The sequence below is a fragment of the Hippocampus comes genome, unplaced genomic scaffold (assembly GCF_001891065.2).
Source record: "Hippocampus comes isolate QL1 unplaced genomic scaffold, H_comes_QL1_v1.1 scaffold41, whole genome shotgun sequence".
Taxonomy (NCBI): domain Eukaryota; kingdom Metazoa; phylum Chordata; class Actinopteri; order Syngnathiformes; family Syngnathidae; genus Hippocampus; species Hippocampus comes.
In genome coordinates, this window is record NW_017805153.1 from 2650966 (window position 1) to 2659409 (window position 8444).

The 8444-nt window shown below is 42.9% G+C and overlaps 1 long non-coding RNA gene across 1 annotated transcript; it reads left to right on the forward strand.

Moving 5' to 3' along the window:
- Nucleotides 1-2987: 2987 nt before the first annotated feature.
- Nucleotides 2988-8037, forward strand: LOC109514963 (uncharacterized). The gene is made up of 3 exons (XR_002168086.1): nt 2988-3190; nt 3274-3406; nt 7608-8037. It is a non-coding gene; the product is annotated as an uncharacterized LOC109514963 (long non-coding RNA).
- Nucleotides 8038-8444: the final 407 nt, after the last annotated feature.

Sequence of the window (8444 nt, forward strand, 5' to 3'; positions counted from 1 at the left end):
AAACGGAATTAAGGCAAGTTCTTTCTGTGCGGCCCGGTACCAAATGCCCGGCGGACCGGTACCGGTCCGCGGACCGGTGGTTGGGGACCCCTGCACTAGACCACATGACTTAGAGAGCATATGAACAAGAAACCACGGGACTGAACCCATGCTGGCTTGACTACCGCAGGTCTCGGATCTCGTCGCCATGAGTAATTCTGACCACAACTTTGGTCTCCTGAATTGCTGCGACTTCCACTCGTAAATAAGCCTCATTAAACAACAAATCCACCTTTGAAGATGATCAATCTCTTGTCAATTCTGGAACAGAAAAGAAAAACATCCCACTCTGATTGTTCCTGAACAAGGTGAAAGTGAACTGCTGGCAAGTGCAGCAATTAGCAAATGAGCTTCGGAAAGTGATATTTTTGGAGTTCTGTTTGGTGCTGTGTCGGGGTGCTCGCGGTGGTGAAATGGGGGTGTGGTGGGATTGGGTGTGTGTGTATGTGTGCGTAAATGTGGTGTGCTGCCAGGTGCGAGTGGGGGTCCGTGGCAGTATATTTATTAGCGGCTGTCAGGGAGGTGACAGTTTGATGAATGGTGCAGCGTAATCAGGGCTGGGCTGTGACAGGCTTGCACGCACAGCCTTCTACCTGCCAAACAGCCCAATCTCTCTCTCGCGCACGTATACGCACACGCACACACACACACACACACACACACACACACACACACACACACACACACACACACACACAAAACTCTATTTACACACAAGCAAAGTGTAGAGCACATGAACAAAGTTGGTCACCTGTAAATATCCCCCTCTTATCAGATAAACTACATCATCAAAATATCTTCTTCCTCTCCTTTTATCTGCTTGTTAAATGACACATTGCCGGGAGATGAGTCTCCATGATGCATTAGCACTGATGGAGATTTTTGCTGTTTTTTTTTAACTTGAACTCTTTCCTTACTTATAACAGATATGATTCAGATAGTTATGGTTCAAGTAAATACATACGGTATGTGTTTTTCTTAAACTATGGCTTTGTGGGTATTGCCATGCATACATGAAAACAAGCGAAGAACAAGTGAAATAATGTAGTTGCAAAAGTGTGCACACCCCCATAATAACTGGGATGTGGCCGTGTTCAGAATTAACCAATCATATTCAAGTGCAGTTTTATTATTTTTTTATGCCTCACATTTATTTGGGGTGTGATTCCATTCTTAGCCATTGGATGGCAGCACACTTATGTTTTCCGCTGATGTAAAACATTTGAAAGAAGAAGAATCAAAACAAGAAGCATTTCAACCTCAGCCTAGTTTTTGCTGATTGTTGTTGAAAATGCATATATTGATCTTGAAATCCTATTTAATTCCCAGTTTTACATCATTGTTTATGATAATTGATGTATATTGACAGAGTGAGTTAAATGAGTTAATTTGGAGAAATGTGTTTCCTGGAAACAGGGATCTGTACACTGTAACACAATTTTTACAATACCTTTGCCTTATCCATTGCTCCTGCTCTCTCTCAATTTATTGTTTTTAAATGTTTTTATATGATTTTAAATGTGTGTGCTGTAAATGCCATAAAAAGATGCCAGGGAGTTTTTAAATAGTGTATTTCTCTTGCGGCTTTCACCTCTCGCGGGGGTGTTCTGGAACATCACCCCTGACATGGAGTGGGGATTGCTGCACATTTTTAAAAATTAATCGAGGAAAATTATTTATGCTGGACTTCTTTTTTATATAATCACAAAAAAATGGCATTTCAAGGAGTGTGCAGAGATTTTTCACTTCCACTGTAATAGCATCTTACCATTCAAATACATCCAAACAACCAACCTGTTGTTCATAAATGAAAACCCAGATCAACTCTTGCACTTCAACTCAAGCGTAAAATGGAAATCATTATTCTCTGTGAGCTTCCAATGCCTCCAAACCAACAGGCAATACGAGAGTTGTAATAATTTGACTTAGGTTTGGTTTTCCAAAGTGTTTTCCAAAGTGTGTTCTGTTGACAGACCACAATCTGGCCCTTCGGAGATGAGCCCAAGTGGAGACAAAGAGGAGTGGGAAAATGTGAGGGAGAGGAAGGGAAAGAAAGTGATGGAAGACTGGAGAAGATTACCGCAGTGTTTGTATGCTGTTATTATATTAACATGCCTCATGAGCCATGGGGCCTGCTCACATTCTATGAGGTAGAGTACAGTAGGATAGCTAGCTCCATTCAAGATTACTTTGAGATTAGATGTCACTAATTTCCAAATGTACCAGTTTGAAGACACATTCACTTGAAAAACTGATTTGTGTGACTTCATGTTGAAAAAATAAAATAAATCAGGGATGTCTGCAACACACCTTTTAATACACTTGTCGTTTGTTATTAATGTTGAGATTGTTCAAATGAGATTCAGACAGTAACGTTTATATCTAACATTATATATGTGTAATGTTTTAACGCCTACATAAGTGCAGTTATTTTTACATGTGTACGACAGTTAATAATACTAAAATATTGTTGAGTAACATGAGGGAATGGCACCCAGTGCTTGACCTTAAAGGTTCCACTGTGTGGTAGAGAACAGCTTGTTGAATAAATGTATTCAACAGTGACATAAATTAAATTGTATCAATCAAATTTCTTTTGCTTATCTGGTATCAGCTTGCAGGGGCAGGAGCTTAAGCAGAGAAGTCCAGGCTTCCCTGTTGCCAGCTACTTTGCCCAATTTTCCAGGGGAATCCCAAGGTGTTCCCAGGACTCTCCCTCTGCTCCTTCCTGATTGGTGGCTTTCATCTCCAAGTCAGCCGGCCAGTCAGTGCATGGGGAGAGTGACCCAATTAGTGAATAGTTTCAGGTGTGCTACCACCTGCAAAGATTAACCACCACTGTTTTAAGGACTCTTTTTTTTTTTAGAGTAAGGGGCAGGGGTGTCCCGTGTTGTGTGTCTAGCCAGCAGTACGTTTGTTTTGTCAGACCCTATCCCCTGTATGTGTTTTGTACCAATATCTTTCGTTTGGTGCAACAAATTTAGTTCTCTGCCATAGCCATCATCCATTCAATTGTTTCTCCACTTTATTCATTCGTGTATTTATGAAAATCTGCCATAACTATTCAGAACGTTCATTCATGTTGAACAAAGGCAGTGGGATTCACTGCCTCCAACTTCGTCGTGTCGTGTCGTGTTGTGTCCCCCCCAGTGTGAGTACTGTTTTGTGTTTAGACAGCCCAAACCGTGACAGTGCACCACTTTTTACTCCTCTCCAACTCCACATCTATGTTAGGTCCTTGCTCTGTTGCCATCATGTGGAAGGGTCGTAACACCCACGCGGCGCCTTTCTCCATGGGAAACTCCAGCGTGGAATTGAATCCAACCCATTTCAAGAGGACTGGTACCAGAGCCCAAGCTGTGTCAAGGTGAGCCTAACTATATCTTGTCGGAACTTCTCAACGAACGCACATCAGCTCGGTCTCTTTTCCTGCAGGAGAAGTGGTGTTTTATATGCCTCAATCCAGTTTCTGTAGCCAGTGATCAGTTTGCACTCGAATCCTATGGCACCCACTATGGACCCGTACCTTCCTTTTGGGCTGAGCCTGGGTGGGCCCCATTGGTGCAGGCCTGCCCTCCAAGTGTACATCTTCAAGCCCCATCTCCAGGCCTCCCTCTCCAGAGAGGGGTATCGGTGACCCTTATCCTGGCAAGGGAAAACGTTTTCCAATCGTTGTAATCATTATAAGGGTCTTTTCAGCTGTGCTTTGTCTGGTCCCTCTCCTCTGACCCGACAACTTAACTCCTCAGATCATTGGGACACACAGATCCCTCCACCGCGATCAGGTGGCTCAGGGAGGGGAGAAATTAACATCCTTATTAATGACTGATGGCGGCACGGTGGTCGACTGGTTAGCACATCCTGCAGAATTAGGGCCTTCCTGTATGGAGTTTGCATGTTCTGCCCGTGCCTGCGTGGGTTTTTTCCGTGTACCCTAGGTGTGAGTGTGACCGCGGATGGTTGTTCGTCTGTGTGTGCCCTGCTATTGGCTGGCAACCGGGTCAGGATGTCGCCCGCCTAATGCCCCCGCAACCCCTGTGAGCATAAACAGATCAGAAAATAGATGGATGTTTATACATCACATTGAAGAGTGAGGATAAAGAAAACATGACCAATCGATTGGAAAGTCAATCGTCAGAGAGGAAAGCGTGGTCAACTGTCATCGCCAAGCAAGTACTCCAAGCTTTATATGCTGACGATTCTGAACCGGTGTGCTTGATCAAATATTTAGCAGAGAGCATCGGGTACATGAGTGCAGTCGACTCCGGCTGAAACCAGCTCCCGTGCCAACAATTTTTCCTTCGGCAAACGTGACTTCAATCTCCTGCAGCAGCAAAAAGAACCACAGTCGTCATGGTGCATTCGAGAATCGGTGCAGGCAAGAGGTGAAGAGTTATTTGCATGCACCTACGACAACTAAGAATGGTGATTATGATTTGAGTCTTTGAAAAAGAAATGCCCGTAGTGTAATATGTGGCCTTATTCTGCCAACATGGCAAGCTGCCCGACAGGGCAAGGCCTTCCTGTACGCCATGTTCTAAACACCCCCATTCATTGTTGAGAGTTATAGTTGTTTTTACTGTGCATATGATACACAGCCACAACTTTCATGCATGGAAAATGCAGTTCAAGATTGTCGCCACGTTGCAACATTTCATATACGGTTGATGCATTCTTATGAGTTTCACATGCACAGCACGGCTGACTGTTCATGTCTCGAAAGCTGTTGTGCTACCGAGTTGAGGTTGCTAGAGCATATGTATATATATATATATATATATATATATATATATATATATGTCGATCGATCGATCTAGGGGTGCAAAAGCACACGAGTCTGTATTTCCACTCCGCTCTGCCAAGTACTGTGACCACTCTAATCCAGGCCCCTCTTTGGCATTGTCATCACTTTCGCTTTCTCTTCCACTGACCGGCTCCGATGTGCTGATTGGCTCAAACATGTTGTGATTGAGAACACCCACTTCTGTCAGCTCCCGTGTGTAAAAATCCTCTTCCTCGATTCCAAAATATTTTTCGCCATTGAATGTACTGTGATGTGTAGCGCATGGAATTTGTAAAGTATGTCTTGTATGTAGCGTGCTGTTAGCTACTAAAATGTCACTTCTGATAACCCTAGCGGTGTTTAGAGTAACTTCACCCATGATGCCTCAAGCTTCCAGTAGGTTCGGAAACACTCGGAATAAGTAATGAAAACCTATTTTTTCAATCAAACTGTGGTCGACAACTTGCAGGAAGTGACGTGTATGTATTCCAAAACATATTACCCATGAGAATATGAATTTTAACAGACTGATCAGCCTTTTAGGTTAACATGACATGACAGCAGTAAACACGTGGCCTGACTCATCAATGTTAATCCCTAACATGTCCTTTCTTTCGGTTTAACATTAGCCAGTAGATTGGGGCGTCATTAGGTCAACCAAGCATTTTAAAATCAGAGCAAGAAAGCACTCAGAACACAACAGCTGTGGAAAATAATCCACAGTCAACTATCTTGTAAAAATTTTAAACGAAGGTTAATCTAATGAGGTCAGCATGAAAGACATCTGTGAAACATGTTTTGATACCATAGGATGCTGAGCTCAATATATTTACGAACAGCTGATAGATGATAAACTTGAAGTTCATTGAGAAGAGTTCATCTTTGCTTGTTGATAAGATTGCTTCTTTGCGTGCAAAACCTTGACAGTAAAAACGTCATGAGGAATGGGACAGAGTTGGCATCAAATGAAATCTATTTCAAAAGTAGGATTGGCAACAAAAAATGCTTGCAATCTCTCTATGTTTTTAAAACTGAAAACAATTTGCACTTTTGGTATTTGAACAAGAAAAAATGAAGTCGATGCACATAATTGGCTTTCGTGGGCCGTATAAAATGATGTGGTGGGCCGGATGTGACCCTTCGATTTGAAACCTGCGGTGTCCTTGTGTGAGTTCCTTTGACACCAAGGGACAGTGTCCTATATGCAGACATATTTCATCTGGATTTGATGATGAGCTGCTATATTTGCTGTTTTTTTACAGAACATACACCATATGCCTGTGAGTAGTGTTATCGTGTTTGTCGACATGTGCTGCTACTGTTTGTCTTCAAATATAAGATGGGAAGATATTTGCCATCATGTGTTAGCATTAGGCATAAATACTTTTGTAAGACAAATTTAATGTGGTTTGCTTCAAGACACAAGTTTTAGTTTGCCTTGTTTTATGTCCGGTTTTACACCAAACTTACACTTGGAGTGATAATAAGCCGCTTTAAATTTATTTGGCCTGACTGTTTACTTGGCCTTTTAGAATTTAGAGTTTGCTGCTGCTAGCCATTGTATCTCAAATTTTGCTCGCATGTCAAAGTGCAAAAAAAATAAAAATAAATAAATAACAATAATAATCAGCCATGCGAAAGCTCACAAATCGGGTCACTTGTAAGTGGACGCACCGTTGTACTTATTTACATGCTGTTGGGTCACGCCCTGTGAGCCAAATTTCATCTTCATATTGTCATCATGCCGGTCAGATGGGTAATGAGAGACCCTTTTCACGCTTGCGTCATCCCACCAATATTAAACTCCCTCCATCACTCCCAAAGAAGTAACAGAACGCCTCATGGGGAATACGCAAACACACATCGCTTCACATAGAAGCATTGATGCATGAGCGGGATGGCGGTGATGAATGAAGGTGATTCTAAGATCTGTGTAATAAGTGCTAGGAACATCCCATGTGAAAGCAACGGGCAAGAGTCTGATTCCCTGGGGCCTCAATTATCAGCACATTTGACCACACTTATAGGGCAGAGAAGAAAAAGCGGAGCTGAACGTGGAGCAGTAGGCATGAAATAAATGAAATCCTTTTGAATTTGGCAGTTGTCTTTAGGCCGCTTTGGCACACATCAGATAGGTGACTTGAACTAGGCCGTTATATCATTGTGACCTTCTTTAGCTGATGATCAGAACTTTTCCCAAAGTATAGCACCCTGTTGCACACTTACCAGTGTAAATCAGTTTAAACTGTGGAGTCACACATACTGTAGGAAAATTCCAACACATCATTATGACGCACTCTTGCCTGACCGTGGCTCAGCCAGTGAAAGCACAGGTATCATTTTGGACACATGAGACCTTATTCTGCACCTGGGCGGTTTAAAGGCTTAAGGGCCCCATGTCCTCATCCATTAAATAGTCCAACTCGAAAAATACAGTCTTCTGGTGGTTTAATATTAGTGTTGCGAGCGTGAAAGACAAAAGAACGGACAGAAGTTGCATTGAAGCCCAGCAGTGTGTCTGTCAGTTAAGAGTCGTCTACAGTCCTGTGTGAAAGGCTAGATTGCACCTGTTGAATTTTAGCTTGGGGCTGGGCGGGTTGAAGACGTCAGAGGTGTGAACATTAGGATTCATCTTGACAATGTGTCAACACTATCAAGACAGAGGTGACATCTCCAACAACCTGCCAGCGTTGGCGTGCGCTGATTTAACACGTTCATGTCACCCAGTGTTACTGGCACTCACGTTGTTTGCAACCACATCAGTGGCATTTTGTGTTCATTACAGATGGCAACTGGTACACAATCCATTCCGTCGACCCCAGCCTGACAATAAAGACGGAGTCCAAATAACGGTGATCCGTCGTTGAAATTGGACTGCTGCACTGAAATAATATATTTTGCCGATGCACTTTGTGAGGCTGTCTCACCGCTCAGATATGACTCCGTTTTTCCTCTGACAAGCAAATCGCAGATGCACAAATGAACCGTCACCGTATCAAAACATCCATACTGTTATGTCAGATTACACGAAGACAGCCCAATTTTGAGCCAACAGACGTGTCGCAGACAAACGTACTGTCTCGTAGCTGATTTGGAGTTGTCTTGACGTGTCGAAGCCTGTGTCGTGTGACATGCTCAACGACTGGTCGTGAGGCATCTGGGACACTTTACGGCCGCATCGAGGGAAGTCTGGCACGTAAGAATTTTTGTTGATCTTGTCGCGTAGTGTGGTATGTTCTACATCGTCCTTTAATTGGTTCTTCGACACTGAGAAGACATGGCCTTCCTACTAATACAAGAAACTGACGTGGCTCACACAATCACAATGTGATGTACTTAAAAAGTGATTCAAAAAAATAGGAAAATATTGGAAAGTGTATGTAGCATTTCAATTCATGCTATGTTTGCTAATCGCAAAGCTCGGAGATACATCAGACTCCCTCGATTTAAGCAAACCCGTGGAAGCTCCCCGATACTCGGTCCTCCATTCTCGAGGGGCGTTTAATACTCTTTTCATACATGGTGGAAAAATCTGAACTTGGATTGTCCCACTTCTGACCTCAAATGTTCGAGGAGAACGTAAACAACATAGATGGCTAATTCCCATAAAATGTTTGTTGTT